The following is a 20,805-nucleotide window of genomic DNA, read 5'->3' as shown; positions in this document are numbered from 1 at the left end:
CCTAATAATATTCCACTATAAAAAATTATAGCGAGTTACTACATTATTATGTAATAATAATAATAATAATAATAAGAAGTAGTAATAATACAAATAATCATTCCATGCATTTATTATTAATAAACCAAAATAATACAATACCATACAATACTGATATTTTACATATGCTTATTTAATATAACAAGATAGAGTAGCACACATAAGCAATAAAATAGCGCATGGAAGATTTATGGTTGCGAGGTCGTTCATTCAGAACTATCAGAAACTTCTTCCCATTTGGTTCTCTCTGCCAATTGTTTGTGTGCACATGGTCCGACAGACATTCTGGCAGTGTATTTTATTTTTAGTTGGGGTTTTGAGGTACCCGTTGCCTCAGTGGGTTTAATACAATAAGGGTGGTTACGGATCGAATGGTCCTGTTCTTTTTTAATAATTAAGGACATTTTATTATTGTGGTTGTTTTTATTATCTATAGCAAGTTGGAATTTCTCCTTAGTGATCTCTTTTATTTCATTAGCGAAATCCTCCTCCTTACTGATCTCGTCTGATGACGAACTGTCTGAGTCACGTGTAGGAGAATATGATGACGAACTGCAAGAATATGTACCCGTGGTCATGAACCGAAATCTGCCAGGCGTAATCGGCACAACCCGCCCGTCGGCGGTATATCTGGACCAATGTCCATATTTGTTTAGAAATGAACGATCCTCTTTTACTCCAGGGATCATGGGTCCATGCCAACGATATTGTGGCTCCAGAAAACTAAAGCTGGGTGGAGCTGGAACCTCCTCTGGGTTTACCGGGAGTTGAGATTCCCCGGCTAACACAATTTCTTCTTTAATAGGTATTGGAACGCCCTTTTCTGTTGTGGATAGAATAGATTCAGTGTCCGATTCCGAGTCGTACAAAATGATAGGATTAGAAGAAGTCATCTATCACATAATAGAAACAACAACTACGTTAGCATATAAATATATCACATATAATGTTTTTGACCAAATAATAAGCAAAAATCAGGAAAAACAGATATGGTCATAGTCCAGACTCACTAATGCATCCTAACAATTACCAATTAAACACAATAATGTAATTTCTGGTTCCCTATGACCTCAAGCTCGGATACCAACTGTAACGACCCGTCAAAATCGCTATTGACGCGGCACGTTAATCATTGATTCCACAGTGAGGTTTTGACCTCTATATGATACGTTTTGATAAAATATTGCATTCATTAAAATAAGTAACTTTCTAAACATAGAAAGTTATAAACATATGGGCGAGTGCTTAGGTATAAGCAAAACCCCGAAATACATAAGTCTTTAATTTACAGGTTGACATCACAGTCCAATTATTTATTACACAACGCAGTTTTATTTTGAATGCAATAAACTTTGTACAAAGCATGAGAGACTCCATGCAGGCAACAAGCACATCACAGCGGAAGCATTCTAAGGACCTGAGAATAAAACATGCTAAAAAGTCAACACGAATGTTGGTGAGTTATAGGTTTAATTGCTCGAGTCATAAACATATATAAAGATAGACCACAAGATTTCATCAGAAGTTTATCAATAGATTCTACGGAACAGAGCACCCTGGTAACTAAACTTAACGCTATAGTGATAATTACCCCATTCGTTTTAATACACGCAAACCAACGTGTCTTAAACTCAAATAACATACGTCCGTTAAAAGGCTATTGCTCTAGTTCGGACGGGGATGTCAAGCCCTATGGATCCATATACAATTATTCGCGCCCACCAGTCCATATCCTATGTACTGGCAGCTACTAGTTACCAAAGCTAAGGGATTTTCGGTTTAACTCAGTGTAGAATTTAATATGTACTTGTGTCTTATCGCGTTTAAAATAAATTGCATATATTCTCAGCCCAAAAATATTTAAAGTATTTAAAAAGGGAGACTATAAACTCACAGTTCAATATTGAGACTCAATATTGTAGGCAAATTGCGTAGACGTAATGATGGTAGACGACTGTATGGTTGGCCTTGGATTCAAGAACAATACCCCGAACAATACCCAATATTTCCTTAGCTTAAAGTGGTCTAAAATCCGAATTAAAACACTCTCGAATATACTTTATTATTATTAAACTTAAATTTAAAATTATAATTATAATTTAAATATAAATTTTTATTACTGAAGAAAAAATATGTGATAATTCGTCGAGCAAAACAGGCGTATTTATATTACTTTTCCGTTTACTGTAGCTCATGCGATCGCATGAGTTTTCAGTGTTTTTGCCATGCGATCGCATGGCCGCCTTTTCTGTTTTTGTTTGGTAGTTCGTCGACATCAAATAGTGTTACTGTAGCAAATAGTGTTTTACTGTAGCAAATAATCTGCTCAATCGGATGCTGGTTCATCAAATAGCTGGTTGTAGAACACACAGCATCTTGATCATCAGCTGGTTCAGATGAGTGAGCAGCAACAGAAGGTTGCTGATCAATATCAGTAGAATCAGTACCAGCTTGTGATCTCTCAGAACCAGCAGACCTAGGCTCATAGTGTTTTACAACAACAAATAGTGTGTACTGTAGCAAATAGTGTTTACTGTAGCAAATAGTGTTTACTGTAGCAAATCACGGTTTCACTGTAGCAAATCACGGTTTCACTGTAGCACTGTAGCAAAATACGGTTTCACTGTAGCAAATAGTGTTTTACTGTAGCAAATAGTGTTTTACTGTAGCAAATAGGGTTTTACTGTAGGAAAGTCGTTTTTACTTGTACATATATATATACATACATATAATTGTTCATGAATCGTCGAGAGTAATCAAAGGTAATTGTATATATGAAATAGTTCTAAAATTTTGAGACTCAATCTAACAGACTTTGTTTAGCGTGTTAAAATAATAAATCGTATAGAGAATTGGTTTAAATAAGTCAAAAATTTTCGGGTCATCACACATGTAATTTGTGCCAAGGGTATAAAAATTGATCCATCTAAGATCGATGCGGTTATGAATTGGAAATCCAAGAAAAATGACAAAAATTAAGAGTTTTCGGGTATTAGCTGGTTATTACCGAAGGTTCATAAAATATTTCTCAAAAATAGCGGGTCTGTTGACTAAGTTAACTCGAAAAGACGTAGCCTTTCGATGGGGTGATGATCAAGGGAAGGCTTTTTCAGACCTTGAAACAGTTATTGTGTTAGGCTTCAGTGTTAGCATTACCAGAAGGTTTAGATGACTTCGTGGTCTATTGTAATGCCTCATTTGCAGGGTTAGGTGGTGTATTGATGCAGAGAGACAAAGTGATCACGTACGCCTCCAGACAGTTGAAAGTTCATGAAAAAAATTATCCTTTACATGATTTAGAAATGGCTGCCGTAGTTGTTTCCTTGAAGCTATAGAGACATTATTTGTATGGGACACATTGTGTAATATGTATAGATCACAAGAGTTTACAATATATTTTCTCTCAGAAAGAATTGAATACACGTCATAGACGGTGGCAAGAGCTAATTAAAGACTATGATTGTGAAATCAAGTACCATCCGAGTAAAGAAAATGTCGTAGCAGATGTGTTAAGTCGTAAAAAGTCAGGTGAGAATATAAAATTTTTGCGTTTGAGTACAATTTCAGATTTGATCGATCAATTACGAACTGTTCAAGCCTGTGCTTTGGAGGATGAACATATTAAATATGAAATTATGACTAAACGAAAATTTGACCTAATTGATGATTCTCGTGGACTTAAGACTTTAAATAACCGTATTTGGGTGCCTATGCTTGGAGATTTGAGGGATTTGATCATGACTGAAGCTCATAAATCCAAATTGACAGTACATCCAGGCAGTAATAAGATGTATCATGAATTGAAATTAGTTTATTGGTGGCCGACTATGAAAACAGACATCGCATGTTTTGTTGAAAAGGGTCATATTTGTGCGCAAGTGAAGGCAGAACATAAGAAACCATATGGTTCATTATGTCAGTTACAGATACCAGAATGGAAATGGGAGCACATAACGATAGATTTTAATATTACCTAGAATTAAGAGAAAACACGATATGATTTGGGTAATAGTTGATCGTTTGACCGAGAGTGCTCATTTTCTTGCTACTCGTGAGACAACGTCAGTAAGTGAACTTACCGATTTATATGTGAAAGAGATAGTTAGACGTCATGATGTGCCATTATCGATTGTGTCAGACAGGGATTCTCTCTTTATATCGAATTTCTGGAACAGTCTACAACAGAATCTGGGTAAACGTGTGAATCTTAGTACAACTTATCATCCTCAGACAGAAGGTTAGAGTGAACGAACGATACATCTAATGACCCGTCCTAATCCATTTGGACGAATACATTACATTTGGTTACATCGCGAGGTACTTGACTGTAGTGACCCGAACTTTTCCATGTTTTTATATATTAAATGAAATTGATATTTACATGATTTAATGTTTCTAACATGTTAATCAATCAAACTTGTTAAGACTTGATGAATTGAAATAGGTTTCATATAGACAATTGACCACCCAAGTTGACCGGCGATTCACGAACGTTAAAACTTGTAAAAACTATAAGATGACATATATATGTATATATATATAGTTTACATGATATTATTATAAGTAAACATATCATTAAGTATATTAACAATGAACTACATATGTAAAAACAAGACTACTAACTTAATGATTTTGAAACGAGACATATATGTAACGATTATCGTTGTAATGACATTTAATGTATATATATCATATTAAGATATATTAATACATCATGATATCATGATAATGTAATAATTTAACATCTCATTTGATTTAATAAATAATGGGTTAACAACATTTAACAAGATCGTTAACCTAAAGGTTTCAAAACAACACTTACATGTAACGACTAACGATGACTTAACGACTCAGTTAAAATGTATATACATGTAGTGTTTTAATATGTATTCATAAACTTTTGAAAGACTTCAAGACACTTATCAAAATACTTCTACTTAACAAAAATGCTTACAATTACATCCTCGTTCAGTTTCATCAACAATTCTACTCGTATGCACCCGTATTCGTACTCGTACAATACACAGCTTTTAGATGTATGACTATTGGTATATACACTCTAATGATCAGCTCTTAGCAGCCCATGTGAGTCACCTAACACATGTGGGAACCATCATTTGGCAACTAGCATGAAATATCTCATAAAATTACAAAAATATGAGTAATCATTCATGACTTATTTACATGAAAACAAAATTACATATCCTTTATATCTAATCCATACACCAACGACCAAAAACACCTATAAAAACTTTCATTCTTCAATTTTCTTGATCTAATTGATCTCTCTCAAGTTCTAACTTCAAGTTCTAAGTGTTCTTCAAAAATTCTACAAGTTCTAGTTACATAAAATCAAGAATACTTTCAAGTTTGCTAGCTCACTTCCAATCTTGTAAGGTGATCATCCAACCTCAAGAAATCTTTGTTTCTTAAAGTAGGTTATCATTCTAATACAAGGTAATAATCATATTCAAACTTTGGTTCAATTTCTATAACTATAAGAATCTTATTTCAAGTGATGATCTTACTTGAACTTGTTTTCGTGTCATGACTCTGCTTCAAGAACTTCGAGCCATCCAAGGATCCGTTGAAGCTAGATCCATTTTTCCCTTTTCTAGTAGGTTTATCCAAGGAACTTAAGGTAGTAATGATGTTCATAACTTCATTCGATTCATACATAAAAAGCTATCATATTCGAAGTGGTAAACTAGTAATCACTAGAACATAGTTTAGTTAATTCTAAAATTGTTCGCAAACAAAAGTTAATCCTTCTAACTTGACTTTTAAAATCAAATAAACACATGTTCTATATCTATATGATATGCTAACTTAATGATTTAAACCCTAATGGTTTCCAAAACACCAATAATCACTAACACTAGTGATTATACGCCATTTACAAGTCTTAAACGTGGTTAAATCATTAACCAACCCAAAACCCGCCAAATATCAAAATAGCAAGTTTCCATAAACCCTCTTCATCAACCAAATGGGTTTTACAACTAACAATCTCAAACCCTAACTTGAATATCGAATCTAACAAATGAAATTTGGAGTTAGAGCTTACCACTAGTATCACCGTGTAGCTAAGAACGAGGAGAACAAACTTGTCAACTACGCCAAAGATCAAAACCCGCTTCTTCCTTTCCAAAATCCCACTTGAATCACTTGAGGAATTTATGTTTTGAGAGGAAAATAGGAAAGAAAAGGAAAATGAAATTAGGAAATGGAATGAATGGATGAGGTTAAAGCCTCAAATCTGGCTCAAACGTGAAATGACCAAATTGCCCTTGAACCTTATTTAAAATTACAAGAATCTGGTACCAGTTTGCCCGTATCGCCGCGCCGCGGCCTTAAATGTCGCGCCGCGACATTTTCCTAGGTCTGGGATCATTTTTAATCGGACTTCTAATCTGGATTTATTCGAAACGCCGCGCCGCGGCTCCCTTTGTCACGCCGCGACACTCAACGTGTCCTGACTCATTTTCTCGCATACAAGACTTTTACACCCGAACATGTATCGAACCCTTCATACGCCTGTCGTACATACACAATACACCTATAAATCATATACGGGGAAAACGGCGTGTTACAATTTCCTATGAATTGTTTAGTGTTACCCATTCCTAGTTTTGATGTAGTATTAGGAATGGATTGGCTGAGCCCACTTAGAGCTAGTATTAAGTGCGATAGAAAAATGATTTCATTTTGTTTAGCTGATGGAACCCGTGTTATAGCCCGAGGGAAACGGGCTGGGTATAGTTTTCCGTTGATATCAATGATGAAAGCCAAGAAATCTTTATCCAAAGGGTGTGAATCATTCCTAGCCTACGTAATAGATGGTAAAAAATAAAAGAAAGTAATAGTCGATATTCTGATAGTCTTAGAGTTACTGAAAGTGTTTCCAGACGAGTTACCAGGGTTACCTACGGTAAGAGAAGTAGAGTATAAGATTGAATTGGTGAATTGGTGCCTGAAGCCACTCAAGTTGCCAAATCCCAGTATCATTTAGCGCCTTCAGAAATTCGTGAAATGATGTCACAAATTTAGGAGCTATTGAATCGTGGGTTTATTAGACCGAGTTCTTCTCCTTGGGGTGCACCAGTATTATTTGTTAAGAAGAAAGATGGTACCATGCATATGTGTATAGATTATCGGGAGTTGAATAAGAGGACAGTAAAGAATAAGTACCCGTTGCCTAGAATAGATGATTTATTCGATCAGTTGCAGGGTGCTTCATACTTCTCCAAAATAGATTTACGATCCGAGTATCATCAGGTTAGACTTGCAGAATCTAACATCCCGAAGATAGCGTTTAGAACTAGGTATGGTCATTATGAGTTCTTGGTCATGCCGTTTGGGTTAACGAACGCACCAACAGTCTTCATGGATCTAATGAATAGGGTGTGCCGACCATTTTTAGATAAATTTGTGATTGTGTTTATCGACGACATATTGGTATATTCAAAGACAGAGGTCGAGAACGTTGAACATTTAAGACATGTGTTAAATTTGTTGAAACAGGAACAGGTATTTGCAAAATTTTCTAAGTGTGAATTCTGGTTGAGGGAAGTGCAGTTTTTGAGACATGTAATTTGTGCCAAGGGTATAAAAATTGATCCATCTAAGATCGATGCGGTTATGAATTGGAAATCCAAGAAAAATGACAAAAATTAAGAGTTTTCTGGTATTAGCTGGTTATTACCGAAGGTTCATAAAAGATTTCTCAAAAATAGCGGGTCTGTTGACTAAGTTAACTCGAAAAGACGTAGCCTTTCGATGGGGTGATGATCAAGGGAAGGCTTTTTCAGACCTTGAAACAGTTATTGTGTTAGGCTTCAGTGTTAGCATTACCAGAAGGTTTAGATGACTTCGTGGTCTATTGTAATGCCTCATTTGCAGGGTTAGGTGGTGTATTGATGCAGAGAGACAAAGTGATCGCGTACGCCTCCAGACAGTTGAAAGTTCATGAAAAAAATTATCCTTTACATGATTTAGAAATGGCTGCCGTAGTTGTTTCCTTGAAGCTATAGAGACATTATTTGTATGGGACACATTGTGTAATATGTATAGATCACAAGAGTTTACAATATATTTTCTCTCAGAAAGAATTGAATACACGTCATAGACGGTGGCAAGAGCTAATTAAAGACTATGATTGTGAAATCAAGTACCATCCGAGTAAAGAAAATGTCGTAGCAGATGTGTTAAGTCGTAAAAAGTCAGGTGAGAATATAAAATTTTTGCGTTTGAGTACAATTTCAGATTTGATCGATCAATTACGAACTGTTCAAGCCTGTGCTTTGGAGGATGAACATATTAAATATGAAATTATGACTAAACGAAAATTTGACCTAATTGATGATTCTCGTGGACTTAAGACTTTAAATAACCGTATTTGGGTGCCTATGCTTGGAGATTTGAGGGATTTGATCATGACTGAAGCTCATAAATCCAAATTGACAGTACATCCAGGCAGTAATAAGATGTATCATGAATTGAAATTAGTTTATTGGTGGCCGACTATGAAAACAGACATCGCATGTTTTGTTGAAAAGGGTCATATTTGTGCGTAAGTGAAGGCAGAACATAAGAAACCATATGGTTCATTATGTCAGTTACAGATACCAGAATGGAAATGGGAGCACATAACGATAGATTTTAATATTACCTAGAATTAAGAGAAAACACGATATGATTTGGGTAATAGTTGATCGTTTGACCAAGAGTGCTCATTTTCTTGCTACTCGTGAGACAACGTCATTAAGTGAACTTACCGATTTATATGTGAAAGAGATAGTTAGACGTCATGATGTGCCATTATCGATTGTGTCAGACAGGGATTCTCTCTTTATATCGAATTTCTGGAACAGTCTACAACAGAATCTGGGTAAACGTGTGAATCTTAGTACAACTTATCATCCTCAGACAGAAGGTCAGAGTGAAAGAACGATACATCTAATGACCCGTCCTAATCCATTTGGACGAATACATTACATTTGGTTACATCGCGAGGTACTTGACTGTAGTGACCCGAACTTTTCCATGTTTTTATATATTAAATGAAATTGATATTTACATGATTTAATGTTTCTAACATGTTAAGCAATCAAACTTGTTAAGACTTGATGAATTGAAATAGGTTTCATATAGACAATTGACCACCCAAGTTGACCGGCGATTCACGAACGTTAAAACTTGTAAAAACTATAAGATGACATATATATGTATATATATATATAGTTAACATGATATTATTATAAGTAAACATATCATTAAGTATATTAACAATGAACTACATATGTAAAAACAAGACTACTAACTTAATGATTTTGAAACGAGACATATATGTAACGATTATCGTTGTAACGACATTTAATGTATATATATCATATTAAGATATATTAATACATCATGATATCATGATAATGTAATAATTTAACATCTCATTTGATTTAATAAATAATGGGTTAACAACATTTAACAAGATCGTTAACCTAAAGGTTTCAAAACAACACTTACATGTAACGACTAACGATGACTTAACGACTCAGTTAAAATGTATATACATGTAGTGTTTTAATATGTATTCATAAACTTTTGAAAGACTTCAAGACACTTATCAAAATACTTCTACTTAACAAAAATGCTTACAATTACATCCTCGTTCAGTTTCATCAACAATTCTACTCGTATGCACCCGTATTCGTACTCGTACAATACACAGCTTTTAGATGTATGTACTATTGGTATATACACTCCAATGATCAGCTCTTAGCAGCCCATGTGAGTCACCTAACACATGTGGGAACCATCATTTGGCAACTAGCATGAAATATCTCATAAAATTACAAAAATATGAGTAATCATTCATGACTTATTTACATGAAAACAAAATTACATATCCTTTATATCTAATCCATACACCAACGACCAAAAACACCTATAAAAACTTTCATTCTTCAATTTTCTTCATCTAATTGATCTCTCTCAAGTTCTAACTTCAAGTTCTAAGTGTTCTTCATAAATTCTACAAGTTCTAGTTACATAAAATCAAGAATACTTTCAAGTTTGCTAGCTCACTTCCAATCTTGTAAGGTGATCATCCAACCTCAAGAAATCTTTGTTTCTTAAAGTAGGTTATCATTCTAATACAAGGTAATAATCATATTCAAACTTTTGTTCAATTTCTATAACTATAAGAATCTTATTTCAAGTGATGATCTTACTTGAACTTGTTTTCGTGTCATGACTCTGCTTCAAGAACTTCGAGCCATCCAAGGATCCGTTGATGCTAGATCCATTTTTCCCTTTTCTAGTAGGTTTATCCAAGGAACTTAAGGTAGTAATGATGTTCATAACTTCATTCGATTCATACATAAAAAGCTATCATATTCGAAGTGGTAAACTAGTAATCACTAGAACATAGTTTAGTTAATTCTAAAATTGGTCGCAAACAAAAGTTAATCCTTTTAACTTGACTTTTAAAATCAAATAAACACATGTTCTATATCTATATCTATATGATATGTTCTATATCTATAGTTAATTAAAATCTATGCTAAACTTTGATTTAAAAGTTGTTCTTCTGGGAAAATGATTTTTCTTATGAACATGAAACTATATCCAAAAAATCATGGTTAAACTCAAAGTGGAAGTATGTTTTCTAAAATGGTCATCTAGACGTCGTTCTTTCGACTGAAATGACTACCTTTACAAAAACGACTTGTAACTTATATTTCCGACTATAAACCTATACCTTTTCTGTTTAGTTTCATAAAGTCAAGTTCAATACGAAACCGTGGCCGCTTAAATCACTCAAAACGGATTAGAAACGAAGAAATGGCGAGCAAAACAAAATCGGTAAAAACTACTCATTTTAGCTACGTGAAAATTGGTAACAAATCTATTCCAACCATAACTTAATCAACTTGTATTGTATATTATGTAATCTTGAGATACCATAGACACGTATACAATGTTTCGACCTATCATGTCGACACATCTATATATATTTCGGAACAACCATAGACACTCTATATGTGAATGTTGGAGTTAGCTATACAGGGTTGAGGTTGATTCCAAAATATATATAGTTTGAGTTGTGATCAATACTGAGATATGTATACACTGGGTCGTGGATTGATTCAAGATAATATATATATCAATTTATTTCTGTACATCTAACTGTGGACAACTAGTTGTAGGTTACTAACGAGGACAGCTGACTTAATAAACTTAAAACATCAAAATGTATTAAAAGTGTTGTAAATATATTTTGAACATACTTTGATATATATGTACATATTTGTTATAGGTTCGTGAATCGACCAGTGGCCAAGTCTTACTTCCCGACGAAGTAAAAATCTGTGAAAGTGAGTTATAGTCCCACTTTTAAAATCTAATATTTTTGGGATGAGAATACATGCAGGTTTTATAAATGATTTAAAAAATAGACACAAGTACGTGAAACTACATTCTATGGTTGAATTATCGAAATCGAATATGCCCCTTTTTATTAAGTCTGGTAATCTAAGAATTAGGGAACAGACACCCTAATTGACGCGAATCCTAAAGATAGATCTATTGGGCCTAACAAACCCCATCCAAAGTACCGGATGCTTTAGTACTTCGAAATTAATATCATATCCGAAGGGTGTCCCGAAATGATGGGGATATTCTTATATATGCATCTTGTTAATGTCGGTTACCAGGTGTTCACCATATGAATGATTTTTATCTCTATGTATGGGATGTATATTGAAATATGAAATCTTGTGGTCTATTGTTATGATTTGATATATATAGGTTAAACCTATAACTCACCAACATTTTTGTTGATGTTTAAAGCATGTTTATTCTCAGGTGAATATTAAGAGCTTCCGCTGTTGCATACTAAAATAAGGACAATATTTGGAGTCCATGTTTGTATGATATTATGTAAAAACTGCATTCAAGAAACATATATCGATGTAATATATTTCTATTGTAAACCATTATGTAATGGTCGTGTGTAAACAATATATTTTAGATTATCATTATTTGATAATCTACGTAATGCTTTTGAAACCTTTATTGATAAAATAAAGGTTATGGTTGTTTTAAAAATGAATGCAGTCTTTGAAAAACGTCTCATATAGAGGTCAAAACCTCGCAACGAAATCAATTAATATGGAACGTTTATAATCAATATGAACGGGACATTTCAGTTGGTATCCGAGCGTTGGTCTTAGAGAACCAGAAAATTTGCATTATTGTGTCTTATCGAGTTTGTTAGGATGCATTAGTGGGTCTGGACTTCGACCGTGTTTTTCTTTAAAAATGATTGCTTAACATTTTTGTTGGAAACTATATATTTTTAACATGTGAATATTATGTGATATATTAATCTCTTAACATGTTTGATATTATGTGATAGATGTCTACCTCTAGAACAAGTCCCATTGACTCACCTAATAATAATGAAGAGTTAAATGTAAATTGGAATGATTCGTGGACTGATTCACAAGTTTCCGAAGAGGAACCAGAAGAAGAGTCGGAGCCGGAAGAAGAATCGGAACCGGAAGAAGAATCGGAACCGGAAGAAGAAATAGAACCAGTGGGGGAAATAATAAAATGGTTAAGTAGAAGAAAATCCTCAACCAACCGACCAAAGTTAATTATGGTCAATGGGGTTTCCACCAAGGAAGCAAAGTATTGGGAGGATTACCAATTCTCCGATGAATCGGATCCCGACAAGGATTCCGATGATGTTATAGAAATTACCCCAACACAATTTAATAAGGCAAAAGAGAACAATAAGGGAAAGGGCATAAAAATAGAGAAATTTGATTTCAAACACGTTGAACTTTATATGTATCGTCAACACCCGTATTTCTTAAGTTGTGACAATAACCCGGGAACCTCTAAACCACCAGGTTTTTCTAAACCAATGTGGAAAACGACGGCTCATATTAGGGGAACATCATATATCCCTAGAAACTTGGCAAAATGAACCAAAACCGAAGAAGAAGAAACGAGCGATTCGGAATAAGATAGTTGTATTCGTGTGGTGTAATATATGTAATATAGTGTGCTTATGCTTTATGATATATGTAAAAATTGCTTGTATTAATAAGTATTTTTTTTGAATCTAACTCTTGTCTATTTTACAGTATCAAAACACAAAATGGATAGACAACCCAATATTTTAAGAGACCTACCCGGAGACATGATTGATGAAATCTTGTCTAGAGTCGGTCAGAATTCCTCGGCACAACTATTTAAGGCGAGATCAGTTTGTAAGACATTCGAAGAACGTTCCAAGAATGCCTTGATTTATGAAAGGCTTTCGTTCGAAAGATGGGGGATATAACATTGGGAAATCCATAAGTTACGATGTGTTTACTTTGACGCATATATTGCGGGGAACCCAAATGCTATTTTACGCAACGGGTTAAGAAATTATTTTGACTCAATATATCCGAATATAGGACTTCGTGATTGAAAGGACCGCTCCTAATCCATCCGGACGAAGTCCATATCGATTATAAATGAATCACAATAGTTGATTACATTGTGAGGTACTTGACCTCTATATGATACATTTTACAAACGTTGCATTTGTTTTTAAAAGACAATCTTTCATTACATCAAAAGTTGGCAGGTATGCGTCTCATTTCATAGTATCCAAATGACCTAATCTGTCATTTACTTAATAATAATCTCTAATGAACTTCAGTGACTCGAATGCAACGTCTTTTGAAATATGTCATGAATGACTCCAAGTAATACCCTTAAAATGAGCTAATGAATAGCGGAAGATTTCTTTAATTCCTGAGAATAAACATGCTTTAAAATGTCAACATAAAGTTGGTGAGATATAGGTTTGATGCTAGCAGCGTTATAACTATGGACCACAAGATTTTATATATATAAACATAATACACTCGCAAGTGTATGAAAAGCATTCTAAGTGGTTGAGCACTTGGTAACCATACTTAACATTTTATCAACGTCGCATATTCCCTTTCTTATGAAATCTCGCTACACCGTACCAAGTGTAGTAATCGTTACGAAGTACTGTGCAACCGTTGAATACTGGTCGTCCAGCACGGTTGGGGTTGTCAGGCCCGATAGATCTATCAACAGGATTCGCGTTTACAATACCCATGTAAATATTAGTTACCAAGCTACAGGGAAGTATGCCAGTGGTACAACTCAACGTAGAACGTAATTTTAGTCACTTGTGTCCATAACGTAAATCATAAAATGCATGTATTCTCATCCCAAAATATTTAGAGTTTAAAAGGGGACTATATACTCACCATACTGTATTTTGTAGTAAAAATACATATAACATCATTGAACAAGTGTAAGGTTGGCCTCGGATTCACGAACCTATATTAATTATATATTTATATTTTGGTCAATATCTGTCTAACAATTAAGGTCAAGTCATAGTGTACCACAATCCTAATGCTCGAGGCTAATATGCAAAAATTAACAAAAATCATTTTGACTCAAAATGATTTCCAAAGTTTACACACGATCAAATATCGTCGTTTTATATTTTTAAATATTTTTACAAAATTTATTAGAGTATAATTCATTTATTAATAAATAACTTTATATATAAAAGTTATACTAAAATAAATGATATTTTATATTAACAGTAATATTTCCATTTAAAATAATACTTTTAATCAAAATGATGATTTTAATAATGATAACGATAAAAATAATAAATTGATAGTTTTTAATAATAATAACGATCAAAATAATAATTTGATAGTTTTAATATAAATGATGTTTTTAATTACGACTAAAATAATAACTTGATAGTTTTTGATAAAATTATTAATTGTTTTTAATTATTAATAATAATAATTATAATAATAATATTAATAATGATAATAATAATATTAATATTAATAATAATATTAAATAACAATAATAATAATAATCAGATAGTAATAACGATGATTATAACGACGACGTAATAAAAATAATCATTTTTAATAATTAATATAAAAATTCAATCGATTATAACTTCTAATCCGTTCATCAAATCCATTCGATATCTAAATGAAAAGTTTATAGTTTTTCGTCAGCTTTCCAAAAACATGCATATCATATACCTTATCTCAACCGTATGAGTATTTAATTCAGAATCTATCCTAAAATATATTTTGACAATATTAAATATACAAGCATGCATGATCCTAAATACTCGAGCACTGGTCAAGGATACACTACTAATATGTAAAAGTTAAGTTATGAGTGCTCACGTATCAATATTGAGATTCAATATTGCAGGAAAGTATGTAGACGCGACGAAGATAATAAATACTAGATTGACCTCACGAGCATACCCATGAATCATACCCATCACCTCCATAGCTATAACTCATAATTTCCCTAGCCCTATCCTACTCAAAAATCATGTTGCAATAGCTCGCGCGTACCCCTTGTCGTAGTATTTTATGTGTAATACATAATACTAATAATATTTTTAATACTACTAATAATAATATTTTTGATTAAAAGTAATAATCTTTATTAATAATAATAATAAATAAAATAAATAAATTCATACGGAGTAATATAGAGAGAAAGAGAAGTTTAGAAAAAAAAATGAGTGCAAATGACCAGATCCAGCGAATTTATGCTGTCCACTTTTTATGTTGGCAAACATTTCGCGTTTCGCGTAGATAGGTACACGATCCGCGTAAGGTGTCTTCACGAAAGTTGTAGATTCTTGAGTTACGGTCGTCTGGACACCAGGATCACCATTTTTCGAGTCAGTATGAATTAGTTATGATTTTTCTCGTGCAAGTGCGCAGGTTTAGTGATTTCCAACATTTTAACTTACAATCTTGTGATGAAATGTTGTAGTCTTTTAGTGCTCATTAGAAATCTTTATTTTATCTTTATTTTTATTTTTATATCATTGGAAATCCATAAAAATATTTTATAATCAAATTCTATTATATCGAAAAATGTGTTCGTACTAAATTGAATAAATATAATTTAGTTTTTCAGGATTAGTTATATTCAAAATCATTCTTTAAAAGATTTCATGTATATCGTAAAGCGTTTTCAATATTAAGAAAACTAAATAATTAACCTATCAAGTGACACAAGTCAATCATTGCAAGGTACGCTTTTGATAATTAAATGAGACTCTCCGCTAACCTCTGTCTAATCCTCAATAATAACACTTTTGTTCTTACACGGAATCACTTTACCAAATATTCCGAATACCGCTAAAATAAGGGTTTCCCAATTCAAAGTGGACCTCATAGCAAAGACTCATAATCAAAATTCAATGCATCTAATAATTCAATTGAATAATATTTTCTTTTAAATCTCGTCGATAAATATAATGATCTTATGTCAAAACAAAATACGTTCATGTAAAGTATTATATAGATACTACACATAATTGTTCGTGAATCATCAGACATGGTTAAAGGTTAATTGATTACATAAATACAGATTTCAAAACCTTCGAGACTCAACACTACGAATTCTGCTTATCGTGTCGAAATCATATAAAGATTAAAATTTTAAATTTGGTCGGAAATTTCCGGGTCATTACAGTACCTACCCGTTAAAGAAATTTCGTCCCCGAAATTTGATAGAGGTCGCCATGGATAACAATAAGAATGTTTTCATGACGAATATGAGTTGATGAATAGAGTTTTATCATTTTGATTAATATAAATAAATCAATTTGATTACTCGAAGAGTACGAATGAAGCTATCACTAAATAGTGAAATGAGAGAGACAAGTTTCATCATAACCTTTGATTAGTCATAGTTGAATTCCGGAATTCAAGGGATTTAGAGAAAATCTTCGTAATAAGATTTGATTTTTCAACGATTAAGGAAATCAGGTTCTTCTTTGATTAAATGCAATAATCTGTTCCGATTGTTCTGTCGGATATTTCACTATAAATCCACTCCCTTCTTTCCTATCTCTTTCATATCTCACATCTTCTACTCTTCCTCCTCCAATTCATACCTCAAAGTATTCTTCAAAATGCTCCATCCCGTTCTGATTCTTATTATACTTCTAACTTTCATATCTTTTATTCTTCTCTTTCATCTGCCGCCAGAAGAATCTATTCACTTCTATCATTTCCTTGGAATTATAATGTTTTTAATTCTCCCGTGTCTTTACGTTGCAATACGTATTGACATACACGGTTTGTAATTTCTGGGGGGTTGTTGGGTTCTATATCTTTCCTTATACTTCGATGTCCCTGCTTCTGTCTTCTATAATCATTGTCATCCACAGTTAATGCTCTCTCCTATTTGCTACGATTTATACTCCAATTTCTATTTTTGGGGCTTTATTCTTTCGTTTCCTCTTCTTGCGATTAAGCATCTCTTGTAATGGTCCGGAATTCACACATATGTATCTTGGAATGAACATTGTTAATGTTCTAAGAAAGAAATCGTAATGGCACGATCTTGATTTGTTAAATTACCAGAATACCCTAGAAAAGACCGAATCATCAAGAAAAATTATTTTCTTGATATGTTTAGAGATTAGATAGAATGTAAGAGTCGTGTAAATGGCACATGATAATGGTACTATAAATCATCACATTCCATTAGAAACTCAACATGACTTACTGTAATATAATAACGTTAATCAAGTGTCATTATATTATAATAACTCATGCCTCAGTTCCCAACACTACTTCAAACATTCATATTCGGATTTTTCAGAATTTAGAAACTAACACAGTTTCTTTTATGTTGAAGATATTACGGAGAGATAAATTATCTCGGATAAGAATAGTTGTGAAAATATCTCCAGAAATATGGAGAATATGTATAATGGAAGATATGAAGATATCTTATAATATCTAAGATAAGATGATGATGAAGAATATTATCTCGAAAGGTTTAGAATAAGGCATAATGTGTTAACGATTTCAGCAGACACGGAATCATTTGGATTCTTTGAAGGCAGGTTTAGTCCTTGTGACTTATCCACAGCCTTTTTCATACTTTGCTCAATCCGTTTTCCAGTTCCAAACCTTCTCTTTTTCTGAACTTTACCAACACACTATACTTTATCGTCAACTTTTGACTTGTTAAAGTCGTTTACAGGTTTTGCTGCTTCATCAGCATTTCAAGAACTAGTCCGTAGTTCAGGGTGTTTTTCAGAAACTTCACATTCGAAGTTTGTAAGTCTAGAAGATAGACGTTATATGTATATATAACTATTGAAGTAGGAACGCTACGAAATTTCAAAATACTGATTGCTGATCTTTAATAATTGGTATATCAATTCTTATTACAAGACGCAGATGAGTTAAAGATGGGGCTCCAATGAATAAGTATAGTAATTTTTCAGAGAGGGTCAAGTCAAAGGTTGATGAAATTGTCTATAAGTTAACTGCTAATGTGACGAGATATGAAAGGTTTCCCAGTAACAATGATGAAGGGATAACGTATCTATCGAGATTATAATAAGGCTAGTCTGATTGAAAAATCGAAGTTGACTTGCTGGAGCTGTGACAAAACTGGCCACTTTGAAAAAGAATCGTAAGGTTGTTTTTACTAATAAATGATAAAGAATTCGACGCGGTACGTGTTAAACTATGACTTTGGGTTCAAGAGTTTTTCAGGTGCATAACTATATGCATAAATCTTTTCTTCTGTAGATGAAGTGCGGATGGTTCAACCTCTCGATTGAGGTATTTCCAAGAATCATGAAAGGTTTGAGCGCGGATTGTAATTGTCGAGGTACAAATGAGGTTTAAGGTGAAATCAAGTGGCAAACTTGAAGAATTGTTTAGTTGCATATGTTTTAATCAATATTTTAATCCATTTTAATTGTCCAAAGTTAGTAGTCCAATGGTCCAATAGTCCAATAGTTCATATATAGTTTAATATATAATATTCGAATTAATTAATACGTATCGTGACCCGTGTACCGGTCTCAGTATTGATCACAACTCAAACTATATATATATTTTGGAATCAACCTCAACCCTGTATAGCTAACTCCGTCATTTGCATATAGAGTGTCTATGGTTATTCCAAGATAGATATATAGATGGGTCAATATGATATGTCGAAACCTTGTATACGTGTCCCGTTATTTAAAGTGCGTAAAATAAATACAGAAATTAAATAACGATAAATTAAATTGCGATAAATAAAATGTAATACGGAATTAACAGTTAGCTGGGAACAGTTAGCTAGGATTTTGTCAGCGTGGATTCCTAACAAAATTTCAATTAGTTAATTCGTTTGTTTCTATCAAATTTTTATTTTATCCAATGTTTTCTTCATTATGCCACTTGTTAGATTCTGATAGGTCAAAATCCAAATATGAAATTTGAATGGAAGTGGTTATTCTGTGGTGAACGGATACGTATATCGGTGATTGTAAGTAGAATAGTAAATGACCGTTGAATCAGATTCGAAGAATGTACAGTGTAACTTATTAATGTGAAATCTAAATATTCCTCGGGTGTTACCTACCCGTTAAAATATTTTCACCATTAACAGTTTGTACAAAAGAATTTTTAATTACAATCTTTATGAAAATATACATAAATATATATTTTCTTCAGATGTAATTATGGAGTCAATGAGTCAATAAGATATTAAACTCATTTGATTTATCGTTAGTACCAGATTACATGATCTCTAGAACATTAGAGATTACATAAGTGCCATGTCGAACGAAGATAAATGAGGTAGAACGATACGTAAAGCGAAGATAATTGATGTAGAACGATATGTAGAACGAGGATCATACTCGAAGTACAGATGATGATATTGAGGCGTGTGATGTTGATATCCGAGGTACAGATTGTGATGTTGAGGTTTACGACGCGGTTGTGATTGGGGGTAATAAGGGTACTGTTGGCGTTGATGATGGTGGTGCTGATTACGCTGCTGGTGCTGCTGCTGGTGTTTGTAACCTTCGCACCGTATTCTCTAAAGCCACTACCCGAGCGCGAAGCTCGTTGACTTCTTCTATTATACCGGGATGATTGGAGGTTGGAGCGAGCGGATGAATAAGATTCGAAATATGGGATAGTATATAATCGTGACGAGATACTCTAGAAATGAGAGAGAAAATGGTGTTTCGAATAGGTTCGCCGGTAAGTGCTTCAGGTTCATCACCAAGAGGTGATTGTGGTGGGTGAAAGGGATCGCCTTCTTCTTGTCGCCAGTGATTTAGTATATTACGAACCCATCCCCAATTCATCCAGAATAGATGATGGGAAATTGGTTGAACCATTCCGGTGACGCTGCTTTCCGAACCCGAATGGAAATCCACATTGGCATAGCTGTTGGAATTTGAGGAATTCGAACTAGATGCGGAATCCATCTTGTATAGTTGGGGAAATGAATTTTTGGTGTGAAATAGATTATGGGAGTTAGATTTGATATTATTCAATACATAATTATATATATATATATATATATATATATATATATATATATATATATATATATATATATATATATATATATATATATATATAATACCAAAATCCCATAAATTACGGAGGAATCTTTGAAAAGATATCAGTCAAAGTTCGCAGTAACAGGTATGCTAAGATAAGAATTCGTCTATACACTATTATGCAATAAATGCAGGAAAACGCGTCTAGACTTAAGATGATAAGCAGGTAATTTTCTAAGGATGATAAGTAGATCATTTCCGACTAGATATGATAAGCAAAACTTTTGACATGTAGACACGGTCGAAGTCCAGACTCATTAATGCATCCTAACAACTAC

This window comes from Rutidosis leptorrhynchoides, chromosome 8 (assembly GCF_046630445.1).
Source record: "Rutidosis leptorrhynchoides isolate AG116_Rl617_1_P2 chromosome 8, CSIRO_AGI_Rlap_v1, whole genome shotgun sequence".
NCBI lineage: Eukaryota > Viridiplantae > Streptophyta > Magnoliopsida > Asterales > Asteraceae > Rutidosis > Rutidosis leptorrhynchoides.
Note: the sequence above shows the minus strand (reverse complement) of the source record.